Here is a 21,978-nt window from a genome sequence, read left to right as displayed (position 1 = left end):
CATTTATCTGAACTTTCCAGTCTAATCTTGAAATTACTATCCCAGTATATGAGTAACATCTATACAAAACCAATAGCAATAAGGCAATTTTAATGGAGCCTGTCATATTTTCCTGTCATGTGATATTGAGAAAGTCTTGCTGTGGCAATGAGTCTGCATCTTTTATTAAATATGTAAAAATTTCTATCTACTCTGCCTCTTCTGAGATAATAAAACCTGCATTATTTATTTTTTCTTCATTTGAAGAAAATTATGTTCTCATAATCATCAAAATTTCATAATTTTATATATAATTTTATATATTTGAAATGTTTGCATTCATATAATTTGTGCTGGCCTCCTAGCTGCATCTAGCAAAAGATCAAATCTTGTTTTTCTGCTCCAAAGACAACTGCAGTTATTCAAATAACCTGTTTGGTCCTTTTAAAAAGGAAGGAAGTAGATGTAGAATATCAAAAGAAGAAAAGTTTATGAAAAAGAAACAAGAAATTATGACAAAAAACTATTCTTCAACAGCAACATGAAATTAGTGCTGTGATCATAAACTAAAGCCATCACTATTGTTCTATTATGTAACTCCTGGGCACAGCAATATATAATACAAAATAAGATGCAGTATTGTCATACACCGGTGTCATGATTATAGCAATAAATTTTAGAACTGTAATTTATTTATATATCTCTTGTATTATACAGAATGGCTAAATGAGAAAAGGCATCTGATGAAGGAAATAAATCACATGCAAAATTCTTGTGAGAAAACAATCTGTTTCCATGAAGTATTTTATTACTAAGCAGACTGACCAACTAAAGAAGAAAAAGGTGACCCCAGTTTACATCTGTCCCATTTTGATTAAGCCAAAATATGCAAAAAACTTTCTGTATGCTACTAAATTTCAACTGTTGTAGAAGTTTTCTAGCTTAATTTCCTGCAAACATTTCATGAATGACCTATTTTTCTTATGGAATTATGTATGGGTAAATTAACCTAAATATAAATAAATTCAATCACTAACATGGATGCTGCCTTAGAGAAACAAAATCAATTTTTTAATATAAATTTACTGGAAACTAATCACAGGATAATTTTGATTTTTAGACACTTGTGAAATCATCCTGCTCTAATTAACTTCATAGCTTGACCAGACTTCTATTGGCCTTCCCTAGAACAACTCTAAAAAATTTAAAAATTTAGTGTATCACGTCTTCTTTGAATTCTTTATTAAAAATATAATTTTTAAATTCTTCACACTAACTTGGACCATCAATAATGGCACTTTTCTGTATCATACCAACCCACAAATTGGTTTTTAATATATATATTATTCTGAAGAAAACAATTGCAGACACGCTAAACTGTTAGTCAGTCACATGAATACATTTTTCTGCACCTGGATATGAAACTTCTTTCTGTTTGAAAATACCACAAAATTCAGAATTCAGTGTACATTTTACCAAGTATATTGCTAGTTGCCAATGTTTATAGAAGACAAAAAAGGATTTTTCTCCATGATGCTGAGAATATAAAAATACTAGAAAGCATTGACTAACTTTTAAAAAGAGCAGAGGGAATATTTATTAATTTATTTATTTAGGTCATCAAGTGCTGAAAACTAATTAACATGTATATTTTTATAATGAATCTCACAACACTAGTTTTATCAATGACCTGGACAAGGGGATCAAGTGCACCCTCAGTGAGTTTGCAGGTGACACCAAGATGGGTGAGAGCGTTGATCTGCTGGAGAGTAGGAAGGCCCTGCAGAGGGATCTGGACAGGATGGATTGATGGGCCAAGGCCAAGTGCATGAGGTACAATGAGGCCAATGCTGTGTCCTGCGCCTGGGTCACAACAACTCCACACAATGCTACAGGGTGGGGGCAGATGGCTGGAAAGCTGCCCAATGGAAAAGGATCTGGGAGTCCTAATTGACAGCCAGCATGAGCCAGCAGCTGAACATGAGCCAGCTGTGCCCAGGTTGCCAAGAAGGCAAATGACACCTGGCCTGTATCAGCAATAGTGTGGCCAGCAGGACCAGGGCAGTGACTGCCCCCTGTACTCAGCACTGGTGAGGCCACATCTCCAGTGCTGTGTCCAGTTCTGGCCCCTTCACTACAAGAAGGACATTGAAGTGCTGGAGCATGTCCAGAGAAAAGCACCAAAAGTTACAAAGGGTCTGGAGCTCAAGTCTTATGAAAAGCAGCTGAGGATTGTTTAGCATGGAAAAAAGAAGGCTCAGAACAGACTTTACAATCTCTGAGGAGGTTGCAGCAATGTGGGTGTTGGTCAGTTCTGCCAAACAAGTGATAGGACAAGAGGAAGTGGTCTCAAGTAGCACCAGGAAAGGTTTAAATTGGGTATTAGGAAAACATTACTGAAAGGATTGTCAAGCATTGAAACTCAGGATAGTGGTTGAGTTACCATCCCTGAGGGTATGCAGAAGACACATGGATGTTGCACTTAGAGTCATGGTTCAGTGGTGAACTTGTCAGTTCTGGGTTAATGGCTGGACTCCATGATCTGAAAGGTCATTTCCTACTTACGTGATTGTACAATTCTACTATTTCAAGGAATGTTTTCTGTCTAGAAAGATATTTTAGCTAAATAGATTCAACAGTAGGTGCATTGATATTAAATTAGGTAACTCTTCTCAAATAATAGTAATTAAAATGCTAAAACCAACAATGTTTATGTGCTCCACTTTAGCTTCATGTGAAGAAAAAACAATAGAAACAAACACAGCAACACGGAAAACTTTTGGGGAGAGGATGCAGGGGGGCAAATAAAACAAGCCACATCTAAGGGATAACTTCCACATTTATGATAGCCAAGATCCAAAAGTGCTGGGAATAATTCTTGAGGGACAAGCCTTTCTCAATCAGAGTCAGTTCTCAACTATCCATAAAAAAAAAAAAAATTAAAAAACCCTCGGATAATCCATAATCGAATCTGGATAATCTGCTCAAATTTCCCACTAATTCATTCCAGCTTCCTCACAAGAAAATTTAGGTATTAAAAAGGGCAATGAACACAACCTGCAGAGAGGACACTAAGATACAAGAGGGGTAGGCATTTTTGTCTTTTGACTCTATGCCTAATGAAAGCATCCCATTTTCAGATCCAAACTAAACTTTGAAATACTACATACATGTTTTTTCAGCACTGCATGTAAAATAATATTCCTCTGTAACTGAATTGGTTCTGCATGGAATGAGTTTGATGATTATCTTACAACAGTACTAAGAGATTTTCCAAGTGATGCTAAATTACTGCCATAATCTGGTCTCACATCCTACAAATCATACAGCTTCAATCCCTGAGTTCAAACTACTGTTGAACTATACCATATAGTTCAAACAGCATAGTTTTTTTAAATTAAAAAATAAAATACGGGGGACCTTTTGATTCTGTGTTTTAATGCAGTGTCAAAAGGTCACAATAAAATAGGCGTTGCGTTTTTAGTTTTACCGATTAACATAAATTATAATCAAAAATAATGTGAATGACTGCCAAACAACATCTGCCTATATCTGTCACTTGAAACTCTGCAAAACTTCTCATTTAATAAGTTTTAAACAAATTAGAGATAATGCCTTTTGAAAAACAAACTAAGATTTGTATCTAGGAGGGAGATTTAGAAAAAATATTAACTAAAACTTAATTTCTATTTCAACTGTCTAAAAGTATTACCTCCCCATATAAAGAATTGCTTTCTGTTTTGATTTGTATCTAAGACATCACCTAAGACACCACATAAAACATTTAAAGACATTTTTCTTCTTCTTTAATTTAGTGGTCAGGCTCATAGAAAACCTTTATTAGATAGCAGTTTTCTTGAAAGACTGACAAATAGAATCAAGGACATCCATTATCAACAGAAATACCCTTGCTTATTTCTGCCAGGCTTTTTTAATCTTTTTTGTCTCAGTCATTTTACTATCAAATGTTCTTTTCATCCAAGACTTCATTAAATTTGAGAGGATAAGGGAGGATAAAAAGTAAAAAAATAAGAAAAATAAGATAAAGACTTTAGGATAATAAAATTAAGAGATGCTTACCTTCCTACCCTTTAGTAAGAGCTTTTTAATATATTTCTAGAAAGTAAGTGAAAGGAGCTATTTCTGTACAAAATTACTCAGTTTCAGGATTCTGTCAGATAAAATGCTTTCTTCTCTTCCTTTTTCCTATACCTAAACTATTGGTCTTTCTCTTCAGCATTCTACACTCATTTAGCTGTAAGTCTAAATTCCCTATGGGTCCATTAAGTATGTTGCTAGGCAAACAGTCCAGTAGCAACTGTGAATCAGGAGGTTTGGATGGGAGCCAGTTTTATAGGTCACTACACTGTAAACCTTCACATCATTAGAGTAGAAACTAGTCTTGCAAATTGCAACCATTACTACTTATATTCTTTCTTTTCCCTGAAAAGGCAGTCATTCATACTACACCTTTTAAATAAAGGGTACTTCCAAATCAAAGGCATTGGTGAGGATTGTATTTTTCCATATATTAGAAGGGTAAATTCTCTACTTATTTAATGTTTTAATGCTATCTTATCCCATATTTAGAAATAATAGTCACAGACATGTTAGAGATGCACAATTACCATGGGAAAAACCTTTATCTTACAAATTCAAAGAGCATTTATATATAAAAGAGGTTAAGGAAGCAGAATTTTTTTTTTTCTTTTTCTTGTTGTAACAACTATAAGAAAAACTAGACTATTCACACAAAACTATCGAGCCATCATATAATCTGATTTAGGAAGGTTTCTTCTCTTTGACTAAAGTATTGTATCTTTGCTGTAATGTAGCATTATCTTGAAAATTAGCATGTAAGCCTTTCAGTGTGATCTTTACATTAATTCAATCACAGAACTCTAGCTGAGAATAGCAAACTGCACAGTTCTGATGATGTGACCACACTGCATTACCCTGTGGAAGACCTGCTGCTCCAGTTAATAAGTTCAGAAATAAAGGGAAGTGGAAGGTTCCCTGCCTATGGTGGGGCAGTTGGAACTTGATGATCTCTAAAGCCCCTTCCAACCCAAACCATTCTATGACTCTATGATTTGATGAAACAAATATGACCCTAGAAACAAGAACATTTCTATATCATTGTTTTTAACAATGGAAGGCTGGAAACACAGCAGTGAAATCAGCACACATAATTGCAAAATGAATGAAGATCCACTATAAAAATGCAAAGCTTGGGCATGTACATTTTTTGGTTTCTTTAGTTAGTAGTTTGACATTGGTGCACTTCTGACCTGAAGAAAGAAAGTGAAGTAGAGCAAAATAAAAACATTTCCTCTGTGAATTTTATATACACAGGGATTGTTTTAAAATATATGTTATTGGAATGAATAATAATGATAAAAAGTCACTGAGGAAGCAAAACACTCATGAGATCAATCAGTTCTTGAGTTTCTGTGTCCTTATTCATTTTAACTTTTATGGTAATAGAACTACACCAATAACCCCCAACCTTTATGCTTTCATGTACAAGAAAATGAAAAATGGATTTAGGTATAAGAAATGGAAATGCACAAGCTGAAAGACCACCACTGCCAAAGTACAGAGATCTCAGCAGCAACAGTAATGCCAGAGATTTCTCATCACTATCAGGTGAAAGGAAAATAGTGACATTTTTCCAATTAAGCCCTAGATAATCTTCTGTACTGCCTAATTTAATGGTCCTTGTAGAATTTCTTCAGTCTTAACACAACTTCATATATATTTACCTCTCCAGAAGTGCAAGAAATTTGAAGCCAAAAAATGGATTGTTATAACATGACTATAATCTTGAAAGAAGGTTTAGAATTTGTCTACTTATCCTGCCAACTCCTGAACAAAAATGTCATCAGACAAAGCTATCAGCATTATTTAAAAGCTCTGGTGTACATCTGTTTTGACTTGAACATGTAAGATGGTAACTTATGCTTCTAGTTTTACAATTCCTGTGTGTTACTTGGGCTATTTTGGAAACAAGATCAGCAGAATACTTCATGACCTCTCTCTGATTCTACTCAAGCAAATTCTTAAATCCATCTAATCTATGTACATATACAAAGATACCAGAAAAGCTCATTAAAGAACTCCCCTTTTACCCGAGTGCTTAAAAATAGCCTGCTGGGACTAAAAACCTGCTTTTCAACTGCTTTTAAAAACTTGGCATTATAATTTCTGTTCAAAAGACAAAGATAAGGTACCAGATACTACTAAATTCTGTGTTGACATATGCTTCAGAAAGACTAGTAAATTGTTAAACTGAAGGGCAAAAACTGGTACCTCACATTTACTAGCTTTATGGGAATTTTGTTAAGAAACTTGATTTACAATTTAAGATAGAAAAGCAAGATGCCATTTGGCTCTAAATGTACACTTAAAAAAATACAACCATCAGACTGTTAGTGGTGTGTTGCCTTTTTTTTGTAGACAAATGTCTGGGCCCTGAGGGCACACAATGGTCTCAGTGTCCCTGCTTGACTTCCCAAGTTTTCCCCTTACTCAGTCCCAGCCTCATTTTACTGCAGTCCCTGCCCCAGCCGTGCTGGGGACACATGTCCCAGGCCCTCTCAAAGTACAGACTGTGGACACTTGCTGTAGAGTGTGGACATTCCCACTCCAGACCTGTCTCTGGTCCCATCAGCTTTTGCTGCTGACAGGACTCTGTGATGGGCCCTGGCCCTGGCTCATCACTTGCCGTGTTGGTGCTGTCAATAGACCGTGGTACCTGACCTTGGCTCTGCCCCCAGCTTTGCACCTCTCAGTGAGGCCATGGGGTGCTCTTAGCTTATCCCCCCAAAAATCTGCTCTGTTCTTGCTACTTCCTGACAGCAGATGCAGGAACGTGCTTGTGTTAATTCATTGTCTTACAGGGATGATGAAGGCTTTGCTCTTAAGCTGAGACATGGAGTAGATCATCCCTGGACACAGTGGAAGCAGAGAAAGTTCATAAGCAAAGAGCAAACAGGTGTCTGTCTAGAATTGAACCAGATGTTGCTTTCCTATTCATGCATTTAGGCACAGAAATATCTTCTTAAATCTGGTCATCAATGTTTTGTTAATTCATACTTTTAACTGACTAAATAATATTAAACAATCTATCTGGCTGTTTTCTTGACATTTTTTTTAAGTTCACAGAGATACTTTCTTGTTTCATTAATATTCTTGTCTCTACTTTTCCTGAATTAAGAAAACCAAACAAAAACAAAACAAAAATTCATAAACATAAATTCATGAAGGGAAATTTGAAGTTGTACTGAGGCAATCCATTTAATCAGAATGCGAATAGCTTGAGAAATCTATGAATTATACCCTTGTTGAAAACAATATCAATGAATAAGTAATTAACTTCATTCTTTAGATACACAGTCTACTTTTTTTGGTACATATTTGGTATGGATAAATGAAACCTGTAACATTAATTTTCTGCAAGTAATTTTCTTCTGACAGTGCCTAAAATAGTTCTAAATGTGCTCAGTTGCTGAGATAGCATAGTCATGTTCACACAGCCACTGCATAATGTACTTCAGTTTGAAGATAGTGGTATATTTAGAAATTATTTTTGATAAGCTATATGAACCTAAAGAAACTAGGTTGCCTCAAAGAGGCAGACCCATTCCAGAACCCAAGACAGGAAGGAGTATGATTTGGATTCATATTAAAAAAACACAATATTTTTTCTAGAAAAAAAAAGGTTAGTAAGTAAAATATAATTTAATAAAGCATAACACATGAGAATTTACATGTTGCAGCACTAACAGGAGTCCACTGCTACTGCCTAGGGTATGCTGCCTAAATTGGTAGAATTTAGAGGAAAACCGGCTTTCTAACAGTCAAACACTGTCACCTAATCAATACCAGAAGCAATTGAATTCCTATGTAGCTCAGATTTCTAAAATGGTCTTTGTGAAAGTTTAAAATCATTATACACTTTCAATCAGACCACAATTTATTATTAAAAAAAAAAACAGATGGGAAGACTGAAAATGCATTCAAACAAAAACCAAACACTCAAAATATCTGAGTGAAATACAAGTTTGATGCAACACAATTACATCAATGGCCTTATATCTTTAAAAAACTTCATAAAGAAGCTACAAAAGATTAATGGAAATTTAAAGACGAGGAATCTATGCTACACATTCTTTTGTTGGAAAATATGAACTACATTAGCACTGTGCTTCATGTTCTAAAGAATATAACAGTCTCTCTTCCTTAATCACACTTTTTTACATTTCCTCTGTTAATCACAATCAAATCAAGAAAAAACAATTATTTAATTACTGGGTCTGCTCACTAAAGTAGCAAACTTCACTACATAAACACTACTCACTGTTGACTGAACAGTTAAATTTTATCTTGCTCCCCTTCATAACAGGCCAAATTAAAATCTTAACACATGTTGGCCATGCATCCATGAGAGAATAAACCCACTCCAGAGTGCTTTTGCTTATAGATGCAGCTCTAAAAAACAGATAAATTAAGCTGAATTAACAGATGGAGACTTGCAAGCATGTTTTATAAGCACAAATTAGATTTTAAAAAAATTATATATGCTACATGATATTATAAAGATGGCATATCAGACAGAAGTTGATTTTAATCTGTGGTGTTTAAAATAACTTGTTTTCATTTTGGGGCATATTTGATGTTTTATTTTAAAGAAGACAATTTTTATGTTTATCAATTTTCATAGTTAGCAAAACGAAAACATAGCAAACATATTTATTCCTAAAGCCTTGAGGTCTTCCTGACTTTGCCAGCTGCAAGAGAAACTCACTCCAGGCAAAAAGCTGAAATGTTTTTAAATGTAAAATGTGCTTGCTTTCACATGAGCAAGCAGCCTGCAGGTATAAAATCCTTGCCACAGATTCAAAAGATAATGGTGGGATTTCAAGCTCTCTTTACAGAACATTTGTAACTAAATTTGTTGATCAGAGGACCACTGAATATAATAACAAACAGTACTATAATATGCAATAGGCACAGATGTGAGATCTGACAACAGAATGCCATTTTCTTGCTTATATTTTTTAAATTAATAAATGTAACCTTTTCCTCTCATATCTGACGTATTATTTATATTTAGTGAAAATTCAGAAAAAGGGGTGGGGAAATGATAGAATAATGATATCACATAGCTTAAAGAATACTTTTGGCCTGAAAGCATTAGGCTATTTTACAAGAGCTGCCACCCTCACTGAGCACTGCTGGCTTGGACTGAGTGGTTCTGAAAGCCGTTACCATGTAGATTTCAGCCTACATAAAAGCAGACTGAGTGGCACCATCACTGAGGAGACAGAGTAGATAAAAGCCTAAAAGGCTTCTAACTTAGTTAAGAATCTCTAAAAAGCATCTAATCTTTCTAGTAAACAAATGGAAACAGAGGGGTAGGAGAATGTACAGCCATTAAATACTGTACAGACAGATGCTCCTGGGTTTCTATGCTCAAGACTTCAACATCCCATGATACATCATTTCCGGTTCTGCATCACTGAAAGACTTTAGTCTATAAATATGTAAGTAAAACTTCTATGTCATTAAAAGCTCTTTTAATTGTCAGTGTACCAGAGACATTTTTAATACACACATCCATTAGGTTTCATAGATTTCACCTGCTTGAAACACTTTGGTTTTTATCTCATGCTCCAGGAAGAAGGTACTTCAAGGCTTTCACAAGCATTCATTATTGCTATTCAAACTTCAGACTTCTTCATTTTTTAAGTTGTATTCTTTCATTTTTAAGTTGTATTTTTAACTTAGCTATAGTTAGTTGAAGGAAAAAAGAGCCTTTGGTATTTATGACATCATATTATTTTTGTTCACTAATACTGGGACAGACACCAGGAACTATGCTATGGTTGCAAATCAGAATGTTCCAAGAATCAATTCATTTCATAAGTCCTGTTAAACGCAAATGCTAGAACTATTTCACCCATAGTTTCTCATCTTTCTTATTTAGCAGATATGAAAAAAATCAAGAAACCCTAATCACTGCCAGAAAATTACCAAGTACTTAAGCATCAATAAATCCAAGAATGCATATAGTTCCTTTAAAACTGGCTGGATAAAGAATGCAAACACACATTCAAAAAAAAAAAAGTTCACAAGTAAACTGCTAAAATATTTAATGAAGTTTTCAATTTAATTAACAGTTTGGAATATATGCCTTTATTTCTGGATACTAAATATTCTCCTACTCATTTTTCAGACCTAATGCTGGGAAACATCAATAAGTAATGGCTCTCCCAGGTAGAAATAAGCTACGTGTGTGTGTGGTTCACTACACTAAAATCAGGGTTACTTACATATGACTGAAGCATGAATTCCAAAGAAGATGAAATGTCTTTCACTATTGATGAGAAGGATAGCATGAAATTTTATTCAGGGTCCTCTCTATGTACTTTTACTATTCAAGCAGTATATTTAATCCTTGCATGGTTCAAGAAGTCCAAGACACACAGCTGGAAACTAAGCAGCTAGACAGAAACAGTAAAATATCAAAGGTAGACTCAGGTTAGATCATAGTCTTCTATAGAAGATCTTTACAATATGTAAGAAAAAAAAATCTACTAGGTCAACATTTTTCACTGACTTTAGTGGGACAGCATTTCATCCTGAAAAATTAATATCAGAGGAATATACAGTTCACTGGTTCTGGTTCACAAAAGTTCTATACAGAGATCAATTCCCCTTTGGCTACCATTCCCTGTTAGACATGCCTCCTAGCCAAGCCATCAGTAAAAATGTCTGAAATACTTTATTTACTCTGCCCAAACTGCCAAACTATCTCTTTTCCCAAACCTGGCCAATTCTTCACACTGTCCAACCTCACTCTTCTGAGCCCTAATTGGCATCATCTTCCTAAAAGAGCCAATCCACACCAGACCAAATAAATTTAAATTTCTATTTTAAAAACTGATCTCATTACAAAAAAAAATTTAAACACACTGAGTATTTCTTCATTAGAAACCACAAAACTTATTCTGATCTAAATCTAAGTATGGAAGAAGTAAAATAAGAATATGTCTACTAAGAGTGAAAATTGTCTGACTTAAGGTAGCAGTAAATTATCCACATAGCCATGAAAAACATTGAGCAAATGAAAAATTGAGGGATTTAATTCATTCCCACAGTTGCTATGTTGTCAAATTCTAAGGGAATCAGAGTGGAGCTGTGTATTTTCCCAGAGTTATTTTTAGCTATCATCAAAGAAGGCCATCACTTGAATTGTCAGGCTAGTAAAGGCAACAAAACGTGGAGGAGGAGAGCATGCAAACATCACCCTCCCTAACATGAGCCCAGCACTGTGTAATGAAATGGGCTGGCACATCATGGGCACAGGCATTTGTGGCTGTTTTCCTCTAGCCTATGCATAGTCCATGGAGAGAGATGCTGAACAGTCAGTGAGTTGCCTGGTGATCAGGGACAAAGTGAAGCACCTCTTATGTTCTTTTCTTATCAATGTCCCTACATTGTGCAAAGGTGTGGGGTACAAACATCTGACATTTGCAGAGGCTGGGATACTGGCAAGCACAGCTGGCTTGCTGCTGGGGCAGTGAGTTCACATAAAAGAGGCCATCATGCCAGTGGGCAGGAGAGGGAGGACAGGGAAAAACAGCTGTTCTGCTTCAGCAAAATTTTGCAATTCATTAGAGGAATGCAAAAATAAAGCATTTTATCTTTGCTCTCAAGGGGGCAAAAGTCAATTCTTCCAACACTGCTGAGCAACTCTAAGATGTGGCACACCTAAACTAAGGAGAAAAGAGTTGCATTTTTTAAAAACCACATTATCTACACTTGGTTAGTGATACTTTGTATCACTACATAATTACAGATCTATAAAATCTCCATTAAATTCACACCAGTAAACATTTCTTTGAACTGAGTGAAATAAAGCTTTTTGATGTATGGTATTCTCAACATTTATCACAAATATTAGAAAGATATTCAGTAAATTATATTACAAAATAGTAGTAATTCCACAAGAATCAAAAGTAAGAGGATGTTTAATTGCTTCAGACCAATAAAGGAAAAATGATAGCAGAATCAATTAAAAATATATTAAACAAATGTATTTTAGGTATTTAGGGCAGCAACACACCTTCATTTTAGTATATGTTGCCTTGGGCTTTATAAACTTGCTAGTTTTACACCAGATATAGTGAGCTCTAAAGAGAGGAACTACAGTCATTGTCCTATGGATACCAATATAGGCTAGAAAATAAAACCAGCAAGAACCAAAAAAACCCAAAAAATATATGATACACTTTTTGGAGGGGTTAGAATTTTTCTTTTGAATCTCTTTACACATTTGTCTAACCAGACCATTGACTTTAAGAAAGTCTTCTCTAAATAAGAAGCACCAAAATGCCTGTTTCCTTAAGCAATGAATATTTAAATTGTTCCTGGAAGGTCCTGATCAATGACAGGGATCATTTACAAGTGTCACATTTTTCCCAGTCTCTTCTGCATTAAAGACCATGGAACCTTATCTTTTAATTGCTCTGTGCTGAAAAAAGGCCTAATGACAAGTACAATGATCTGTTCAGAGTGCTGCTAGCTATAAAATAATAAGAACAAAGAGGACTGGCGGACTTAGGAAACCTGTCTGAATTGGTTTTATCTTTTTTTCTTTTTTCTTTTTTTTTTTTTTTTTTTTTTTTGTGATTGGGGCATAGAAAATCTTTGGTTTTGCACTTTTCTTGAACAGACAGAGACAGATGTTTTAATTTCCTGGAGGATGTTAAGTCCATGGACTCATCTTCATCGTACCACAGTCACAAGCTACAGAATTTTAAAATTCTGGCAGATCTTTCCCTGATATGCTCTCTCCCTTAAAATATTCAAGACATAGAAGATGAAACATTAAGAGTTAGTGCAAAGAGAATACCTGAAATCAAAAGGCTCCTCACATACATTTTCATGGTATCAACAACAGATGGCGACATCTAATTTCCAAATTCTCATTTATATGAAATTTGAGGAGTTATTTTACTATTTTTTAAGCAAAATAATATGAAATACAAAAATCAAAGCAAAAATAATAAAGATATTATTTGCAAATGTATGAAGATACATAACTATTTACAGAAGCACACATGCATTCAATCAGTAAAGGTCCTGTGATTTATCCAGTAACAATATATCTGCAGAATCATGATATTGACCACTGAATGCACAACCTTCACAAGGAAGTACTTACAAACAATTTAGTTACATTGTTTAATTAAATGCATGGAGGGAAAACAACCAGTTAAACAACTGGTATATTTCACAAGCCGGAAAAGAGGACATATTTGAGAGAGACACAAGTATAAATGCAAATATTAGAATTTAAACCAGAAAATTCCAACATGAAAATAAAATAAGAAAGATTTAAGCTAGAGTCAAGACAAGATTTTCCAGTTTTCTTGAGAGGAAATATGACAATCTCCAATGACATAGCTGCCTGCGCCGTTCTTTCTACCCTTCTCTTACAAAAATATAAAGAAACAACTACTCAAAAAGTCCTAATATATTCTAGTAGTAAATCCTTATAAAAGATAAGGTTATAGCTGAAGTGAGTGCATGTTATGCCATAGAGGTTCTCAGCAAGCTATGTAAAGAGCTGTGGCTGACGCAGTGGCACGCCAGGCACAGGCTCAGCTGCCAGCTGCGTCGCTCCAGTTCGGGAATGCACACACTGGGAGTCGGTCTCAGCACACTGATGTCTTCAGGGTAATGTGTGCCCAAGCATTGCTGTTCCACCGAGCTGGCTGTTTCACAGGGCAACAAAAGTTTCACCTCTAGCACAAGACAACCATTTAGCTCTTCCAGCAAAACGTCAAGGAGTGTAATTGCAAGACAGAAAGGAGTAGACACTCTATTGCAGATAACAATCCAAGGCACTATGATATGTACTGAAGAAAATTGTTTCCTTGATACTTAATGTATACACATTGAACCACTGAATTGCAGGGTATATCCTGCTTCTTACTGATAGGAGAAGAAAGTAAGCCCTTTTTTTATTGTAAAAATATTTTTCCTTCTTGTTCAAAAAGAGAATAAATTTTAATTAAAGTAAAATAAATTAAAAGTGTAAAGTAAAATAAAGTAAAGGTGTAAATTTGAAAAATTGCCCTCAAATACTTCAGAAGAAGTAGTAGAATTAGATTTGGTTTAATAACTTCATAAGAACATGTATAAAACATGCTCTAATTTAAAAAACAACTCTGCAATAAAATATATATATTCATTGCACATATGTAATTCAGTTTCTCAAGTGCAAGTATTGCAACAAGATGTTTTATCACTGATTGCTGCTCTAATAATATACCAAATGACAGTTGGAAATTAAATATTCACAACAATACAATTAAAATTAAACCTTCACTCCCAAAATAAATCATAAAAAAACACCCTTGTGATAAATAAAAGAAAATAGTATTCCTCCTGCCTTTGTCCAGTTCTTTTTTTTCCCATATGGTATCCTATTTGTCATATGGAGGTTGCAAAAATACCCTTTAAGAGAATAAATTAGAAATGAAGCATAAACAATAAAGCCTGCTCAGCAGTCATGTTTTCCAGTGCTCTGTAGGGTAGCTGCAGGAATTTTCCATGCTGTGAGTGTTAATGAGACCCTTCATGGGCAGCATTAATACATAAAAGCAATCACCTATAATTCACCTTTTCAAATCTATACTTTTTGAATTCAGTAACTAGAAGCAAAAGAGGTAGAATAATGCAAATACCATCCCCATTTACTGATATACAACCATTAGCCAGAAAGGGGCTGACAACAGAAAACTCATCACCAGACATAAATTCTTCGGTAATAATGACCAGGGTCCGGAAGCACTTGGAGAACATGTACAGTTTTCAAGACTAAAAAACTGTCCCTAAACATATAGTTTTCCTGATAGAAGAAAATATACTTACAGAAATTATTAATTAGTTAAAACTGGCTGGATTCAAGATACTTAGGCATTTAGAACAGAATGGGTATCTGACCAAAGTCTGTAATGAAAACAATCTGGCATGAAGGAAACACACAAATTTTATGCAGTTTATTTCCAACTGGTCACTTATCTTTTACAACATTTATTTAAATCAAATTGTGGAAAAATTCAAATTTTCAACATGGATACCATGGAGGTTAGTTTCAGCCCTCCCCTACTATTTTTCTGGTTTTGATGCCCATCAGGTCCATTACTGAGAAATTTCAGTATGCTAAGCTATCAAAGGCACTTTTATTTTGGTGGCCAGGTTAGCTTCCTGATGCCTTAGTGTGCTGCAAGAGCTCATTCAGCATCTGATGTAAACTGAAGCATTTGAAAGAGAGTAGTAAGTGAATAGGATGAAGGAAGGCAGTGGCCAGCAGTCACAGGGGTTGGACTACTACAACACTTATTTACACAATGAAATCCACTTCCTGCACACATTTCATTTTCATAGAAGTGAAGAACCACTGGCTTTACATGAAATTTTCATCCTTAAATGAAATTACTTCAGAAATACTTATGCAAACACATAATGTAAAAAGAAGAAATGCACCTCATTAATAGCTCTTCCCAAAACCAAAACATGACGATGGAAAAACTTGAGAATGACAATTTATAGGAGACAAATGATTTATAAGTGTGACTTGCTGAAAAGGAGTGGGACTGGGAGGAGCATCATGGATTTCCATCTAAGACTAGAATTCATTTTGCTTCCAGTTTTATAGTGGAAAATCACTAGGAAGGAATCACATACTGACATCTGGTAGTTTCAGTGAGCAGTTCATATAACTGAAATATCATTTCCTCTCATCTTAATTCTATCAAATAACTTATGAAAAAAGTAAATTCTATCACTGTTCATGTCCCCAAACAGCAGTAGCTGTTCTGCCATTTTCAAAGGCAGAAGGCTTTATACACTACCCCAGTGGCATGTTACAACACTGCATCAATTAGTATTGTAATCTATATCATCTATTACATCTTCCTCACTTACTTTTTTTTTACATATCTCTCTCCTTCTCTCTATTTTTAATGAAAAAGTGAAATACTGCTAGTTCCTGCCAGACAGGAAATTAGCTCAACACTAAGGACAAGGAAAATTGCACTAACACTTACTAAAAGAACATAGCTATTTTCTGAGTTTTGCTTATTGCTTTTCTACTGTGCTGCATAGACATTTGACTAAACCAATAAATAAAATTTTAAAACAACCTGATCCAGAGGACAGAAAAAACAAAAGACCCAGCAAAGTCATGGGAAAAAAAAAAAATCTCACAATATTTAAATTTAGACATGTCTGCTACAAGTGTCAACATCAGTAGTAGAACTGTTATTACCATGAGAAGCTCATTGGTTAAGGAAGTTTTATATATCAAAAGTCTTAAGAGGCAGTAAAGTGGTCACAAGAATTGTTGGAGGGTGGGTAATTAATTATTTGGAGGTATTAAACAAAACAATAGAAATGTAACTTGTGACTCAGTCCCAGAAAGCCTATCTCTTGGAAGTGAGATTCTCCAGGGGAAGAAACACATGATGCTTCTTCCATATGTTGCATTTTGGGCAGATTGATGTGATTTTTTTTTATTCTTAAATACTGTTTATGTCTTTATTCTGTTAAAAAAGTTCCTTATTTCTTAAAATTCATTTACTTGAAGGGAAAAAAAGGTAAACCCCATAAAATGTAATATCTGCAATGCTTTCTGGTTATTTTATGTTGGGTTTTCATTGTTAGTTATAGCGTACAAACAAATGGGGCATTCTGCTAGCAGTAGACTTTTTTCCCTTTTAACAGATTCAGTAGATAACATTCCACATATTGTGACACCAAAAACCACTGGTGCTCTTCATCTGTTGTAATAGTGTTTCTAAGAATTATGCTCAAACATCAAAGGCTGTTGTTCTCAACCCAAATTTTGCAGAGATATAAACTGCTGTGGTAGATTAATCTCAATATGTCAAGTTATATACATGAATCATTAGTTCATATAATGGACATCTATAAATATCAACTTTCAGTGATGTGTGTGCTGATAATATTTTTCTCCTTGTATTTACCCTGAATTTATTTGAAGTCACTTATTGCTAATATGCCGAAAAATTAATTACACTAGAATCTGCAACTTTATGCTAAATTATATATCTATTTAATGTCTATGGAACTATATTTCTTGTGTTCCAAGAAAACATAGTGGGATGAGTTTCTCAGGACTTTACTCCTGGTGTATAATAAAAAGTTTATATTTTTAAATTACTTTTCATTTAAATTATGGCTTCTGTGACAGCCATGACCAAATATACTGTGTATTCTTAATTGTCTACTTTGTCTCTTCAAGTAGAGTGAGTTAGATAAAATTACATGGAGCTAGGAAAATTGTGTGCCATCATAGTGGCCAAGTGAGCACTAAGGGACAGAAGGTCCCAAGGCAGAGCAGAGCATGCCAAGGGAGCAGGGCTCATGCAACACGGCATCAGAGAAGAAAGAAAATTAGTAAGGATCAGAGACATTGATTCAAAATTTTCTTAATCTCAGAAAGTCAATGAGTATTGAAGCCAACAATGAATGCAAGACCTACTTGCTGTACATGGAAAGAATAATATTGAAACCTTGTTTACGTTGTTTTGCCTAAGCTAGCTATGTAGTGTGTTTGGGTTATTTTTTTTCTCTATCAATAAAATAATTACCAAGTATATGCTGGATTTATGAGTTTAAAAACATTTTGGTCTTTTTAAGGAGCACCTTATAAAGAGAAGGTTAAGGCAGATTCTCTTCAAAGCTCTGGCCTTCTCAGGGAAGCACAAGAGCTCACTAGAATTCTGCATCAAACCTCATTTTATTAATATTTCAATATTATAATTTTAAACCTTTTCTAGATTTACAGTTATTAGATTTACACAATTTATGGAGATGTGCTTTATATAGGGATTTAGAAAAATATATAAAGATAATTTTATAGGTCTGTAAAAGTATTGAGGTAGATGAGAAAAGACTTTTTTAATTTATTTGATACCTAATATTTGTGCCAGCTACTTATCACAGAACATGATTTTCAGTTTATATTAAATTTTCTCTTTGTGCACAATTTGTCCAATAGGGATTATGTCCCTATCTGATTGATTGGATCATAGCTGAATGACAAGAAAACATAACATATATCCATCCAAATTCCTATTATATTCAAATGAAGTATTATAAAAAGTTATTACTATGAGTAAGATTATGATTACTCTTCCCAGACAAGATAGCATTCAGATGGAGAAGACATAATACAAATGCCACTTGAAAGCTAAAGAGAGAGGCAACAATCACCTACACATACCAGTGAAAAATACATAGCAAATGACAGCACCTCACAATTATTACAAAAGTATACCTGTCTGGTGTTCACTGGATAACTAGAGCAAAGTAGAAGTACAGGTCAACTGCTTAGCTCTAAAGGAAGAGTTTACACTAACAAACTTCAAAGTGAATATACAAGGGCATAATCTGGGAAAATAGGTTAAGAACAGGCAGTATTACTATATTTAGGCACAAAGGAAATCTAAGAATATGCACACATGTGAATCACAATAGAGACCAATGTCAAAAAATAAAGTGAATAGACACACAGATAGAATAAATGGTTTTTTTCAGGTGAAACAACTGAGAACTAGAACAATCAAAAAGTTCTAAAAATTACTTCTGCAACAGACTTCTCTACTCCATAAGTTAGAAGGACTATATAATTTTTTCCCCCCATCATATCCATTAATGGTAGAAAGTGCTAAAAAAAGGAACAATTTACCTATCACACCAAAGTTTTTTTAACTGTGTTTATTGTTCACAAAATGCTCAAAAATGAAAACCATCTGCCTGTACTTTTACAGTTATTAAAATGCTTTTAACTGACTGAAATAACAAAGTAGTTTTGAAGGCTCTCTGGTCAGATGAACAGACATTCTAGTTTTGTGGTCAGTCTCATGCATCTGTCTGTAGATTTTGGTTCTAGTCTTGTTTTATTTTTCATCCCTCTTATCCTTGTATTTTCCTAATAGTTCTTTAATTCAGATGATTTGGTGTCCAGCTCCAACAGAGTAAGAGAGTAACAAAGTTATCACACAATTACATAATTTTTCCTGTGTGTCCACCAGTCCCCTAGCCAATCTGTAAGGAAAAAAAATCATCCTACCAATTCCACTGCAGTTTAGTTTAAGCAAACAAAGATTGTTCACCTAAACTAGCATCCTGTCTGACAACAGCCAAAAATGTTTATTGAAAAGTACAAGAGGATAGCTGTGTATTCAAACTACCCTAGAAAATTTTTGTAGCTTTGGGCAATTTTCAGTCTGAAGAAACCTAAGCCAAAAGTGACACATCAGTAGATAGAGAGATAGATAGATAGATAGACAGATAAGATTTGATTAATGAAGTAAAAAAGGAATCAACTCTTATATGATTGCATTGCCTACCTCCACAGATCTACCTGTCTGATTTTTTTTTTAATTTGTTGAACAATTTTCACCTAATTTAGCAGAGGAGTATGAAATGTCAATGTATTACATTAAGCATTAAGCTTCTGCAAATGTAGGAAAATCAGCAACCGGGGAGACACTGCAATTAAATACCCTTATGGGAGAAGACTACAGAATAACTAGAGTCATTCTGTGTTCCACACGGATTTCGCTGGGGCCAGAGGAACCATGTCATATCTCCTCCCCTTTGGCTGGAATTCCCAGCATATTGATGGGTATTATACAATGTGTTAGATGGAAATAAGAAGTATTATAGTGGTTACAAATCAGTGGCAACCAGGGAAAGACAGGGAGTTACTGCTGTGGGAAATGGCAGAAAAAACAAATTTAGAATTCCGCCAAGGAGAAGGATAATGTGGGAAAACAGGGATATACTGTAACTTTGCAGGAAACCTGGCTTCTAGCTCTATGTGACACCTGAGTACAAAAAAAACCAAATATCTTCCATTTAGTTCACAGTGGAAAAGTAGAAGTTACCAGTGTTGAAAGAAGAAGGGAAGTACAGCAAAATACAATGGCAAAATGGAGAAGGCAAGTCTCTACAGTAAAACAGTTGGAAAGACACATTCCTCTACTATTTGAACAGAAAGTTTAACACAAATTTTAGTAGATGCAAAAGTGTTTAAAAGGTAGATTCTTCAAATTCAAGTTTTAGCCCTACCTGACAATTTTCAGAATAACCAAAGAAACCTCAAAAACCTTAAATACCAGCCAAAATAACTATTTTTTCCCATATTATGTTGTTCAATGGCTTTCTGTCTTCCCCATCATAAAACACAGTTGTAGCCATAACTGGCTCTTCTGCCCACTCCTGGAAACTGTGTGGCTCCTACATACTGCCAGACCACGCTTAACATTTATTGCCAGCTTTCAATACTATAGAGACTCCGAGAAACCCAAGGGTGAAGTGGAAGAAAAAAATGTTGTTCACTCCAAAAGTCAGAATTTGGATAGAAACTCCTTGATGAGCATTGTCTGTCAAAGGTATGAGAGGCTTGCAGCTGAAAAAAAAGAGAGTACAGACCCTCTGTTTTGACAAACAGAAAGTTATGCATGTCACAGTGGTTTTTCTAGAGCATTCATAAAAACAGGCTAAGAAATGGACAATCAATTACTTGAAAAGGCAACTTGGAGGAAAGGATACACATCCTGTCTCTCCAGACACAAAGAATCAAACTTTGCTATCATTACCATAGGAAGTCTTGACCCTTAGATGTGGACAGAATTCATGACAGCATACAATATTTTCCAGCTCTACTAATGTCTAAATTTCTCCTCATATTATGCTGCTGGTGCTATCCATAGCCCTGTCACTATTCTTGTAGTAGCTCCTTAGCCAACAATTGATTCCACAGCTTGTAGCCCAAGCTGCTCCATATGACCATTGTTTTCAGCCTGCTATTTCATTTCATACAAACCTATACTGACCTTTAAACTCATCAAGAAAATAAACAAAATATTAAGCCATATGTCACTGCAGTGATCTTTCTAATACCTAATTTTGTGAATCACTTCAAACTGTGGTGGGTTTTTACCATTAGCAGTATATATTAGTGGCCAAGAAGGACAGAATTTTGATAGTATAATATGGCTCCCCTTAAAGGTGCTTAATTTTCAGAAAATGCTGCTTTCATAGTGAAGCATGCCCATAATCCTTCATATCATGAAAGCATTATCTCAAAATTCTCACTTCATGAATAATATTCTGTACCTAATGAGATACTTACTTTGCTTTTAACTACTTATAAGTTATATTTTGACCATTCATAGTGTTATACCTAGTTTACTAAAGGACTTTAGCAGTAATCACAAAGCTGTGGGTTCCAGTAGAAGCAACTCAAATTTGGAATATATTATGAAAATGCTTGTGAATTTTACATGGTAACATTAAATATTATCACTATTTCATGATGACACATCTAATGATCCATATTAGGAAAAGAAATCTGACAGAACATTTTAGTCACAATTTTTGTGAGGTTCAATAAATACAAATTATAAATTTTAGATATCTTTGCTTCCTCTTTAAGGAACCATGAATATTTGAGTACTGAAATAATTTAATTTTTTTTTATCAGAAAGAGGCTATTTTCCTAGCTAGTACTTCTTAAAACAAAACAATATGTAATATTTTTCATGGGTTAAAATATTTTTAAACAGAGTAAATAATTAAAAATTTTAATCATACTATTACATGCATATCAAAGGTGCTTTTTTTACAACTGTCTGTTTGAGCATATTTACTGTGATTTTAAATTATACAGGCAGGAGGAACTGAAATCTCATTATTATCTATAGAATATCTGCTGTATTCTGGAACTCTGTCTTTTATCTGACAGCTCCTACTGCTCATCTTGTACAAACTGGGCTGACAGAAAACCAACAGATTCTGAAGATTAATTTCATTATATCAAGTTTTTACATGTTAAAAGACACAGAAGACAGTTTCTAAGATCTTCTGATAATACAAAATGAATCC

At 34.6% G+C, this 21,978-nt stretch overlaps 1 protein-coding gene across 3 annotated transcripts in view; it reads right to left on the bottom strand.

Annotated features, from left to right (window-relative positions):
- IMMP2L (inner mitochondrial membrane peptidase subunit 2) overlaps positions 1-21,978 on the bottom strand; it is a 405,909-nt gene that overhangs the window by 256,621 nt on the left and 127,310 nt on the right. The window lies entirely within an intron of this gene.

Source organism: Lonchura striata, chromosome 1A (genome assembly GCF_050655825.1).
Source record: "Lonchura striata isolate lonStrDom1 chromosome 1A, ASM5065582v1, whole genome shotgun sequence".
In the NCBI taxonomy this organism is placed as follows: Eukaryota; Metazoa; Chordata; class Aves; order Passeriformes; family Estrildidae; genus Lonchura; species Lonchura striata.
This window is presented reverse-complemented; position numbering and strand designations above follow the sequence as displayed.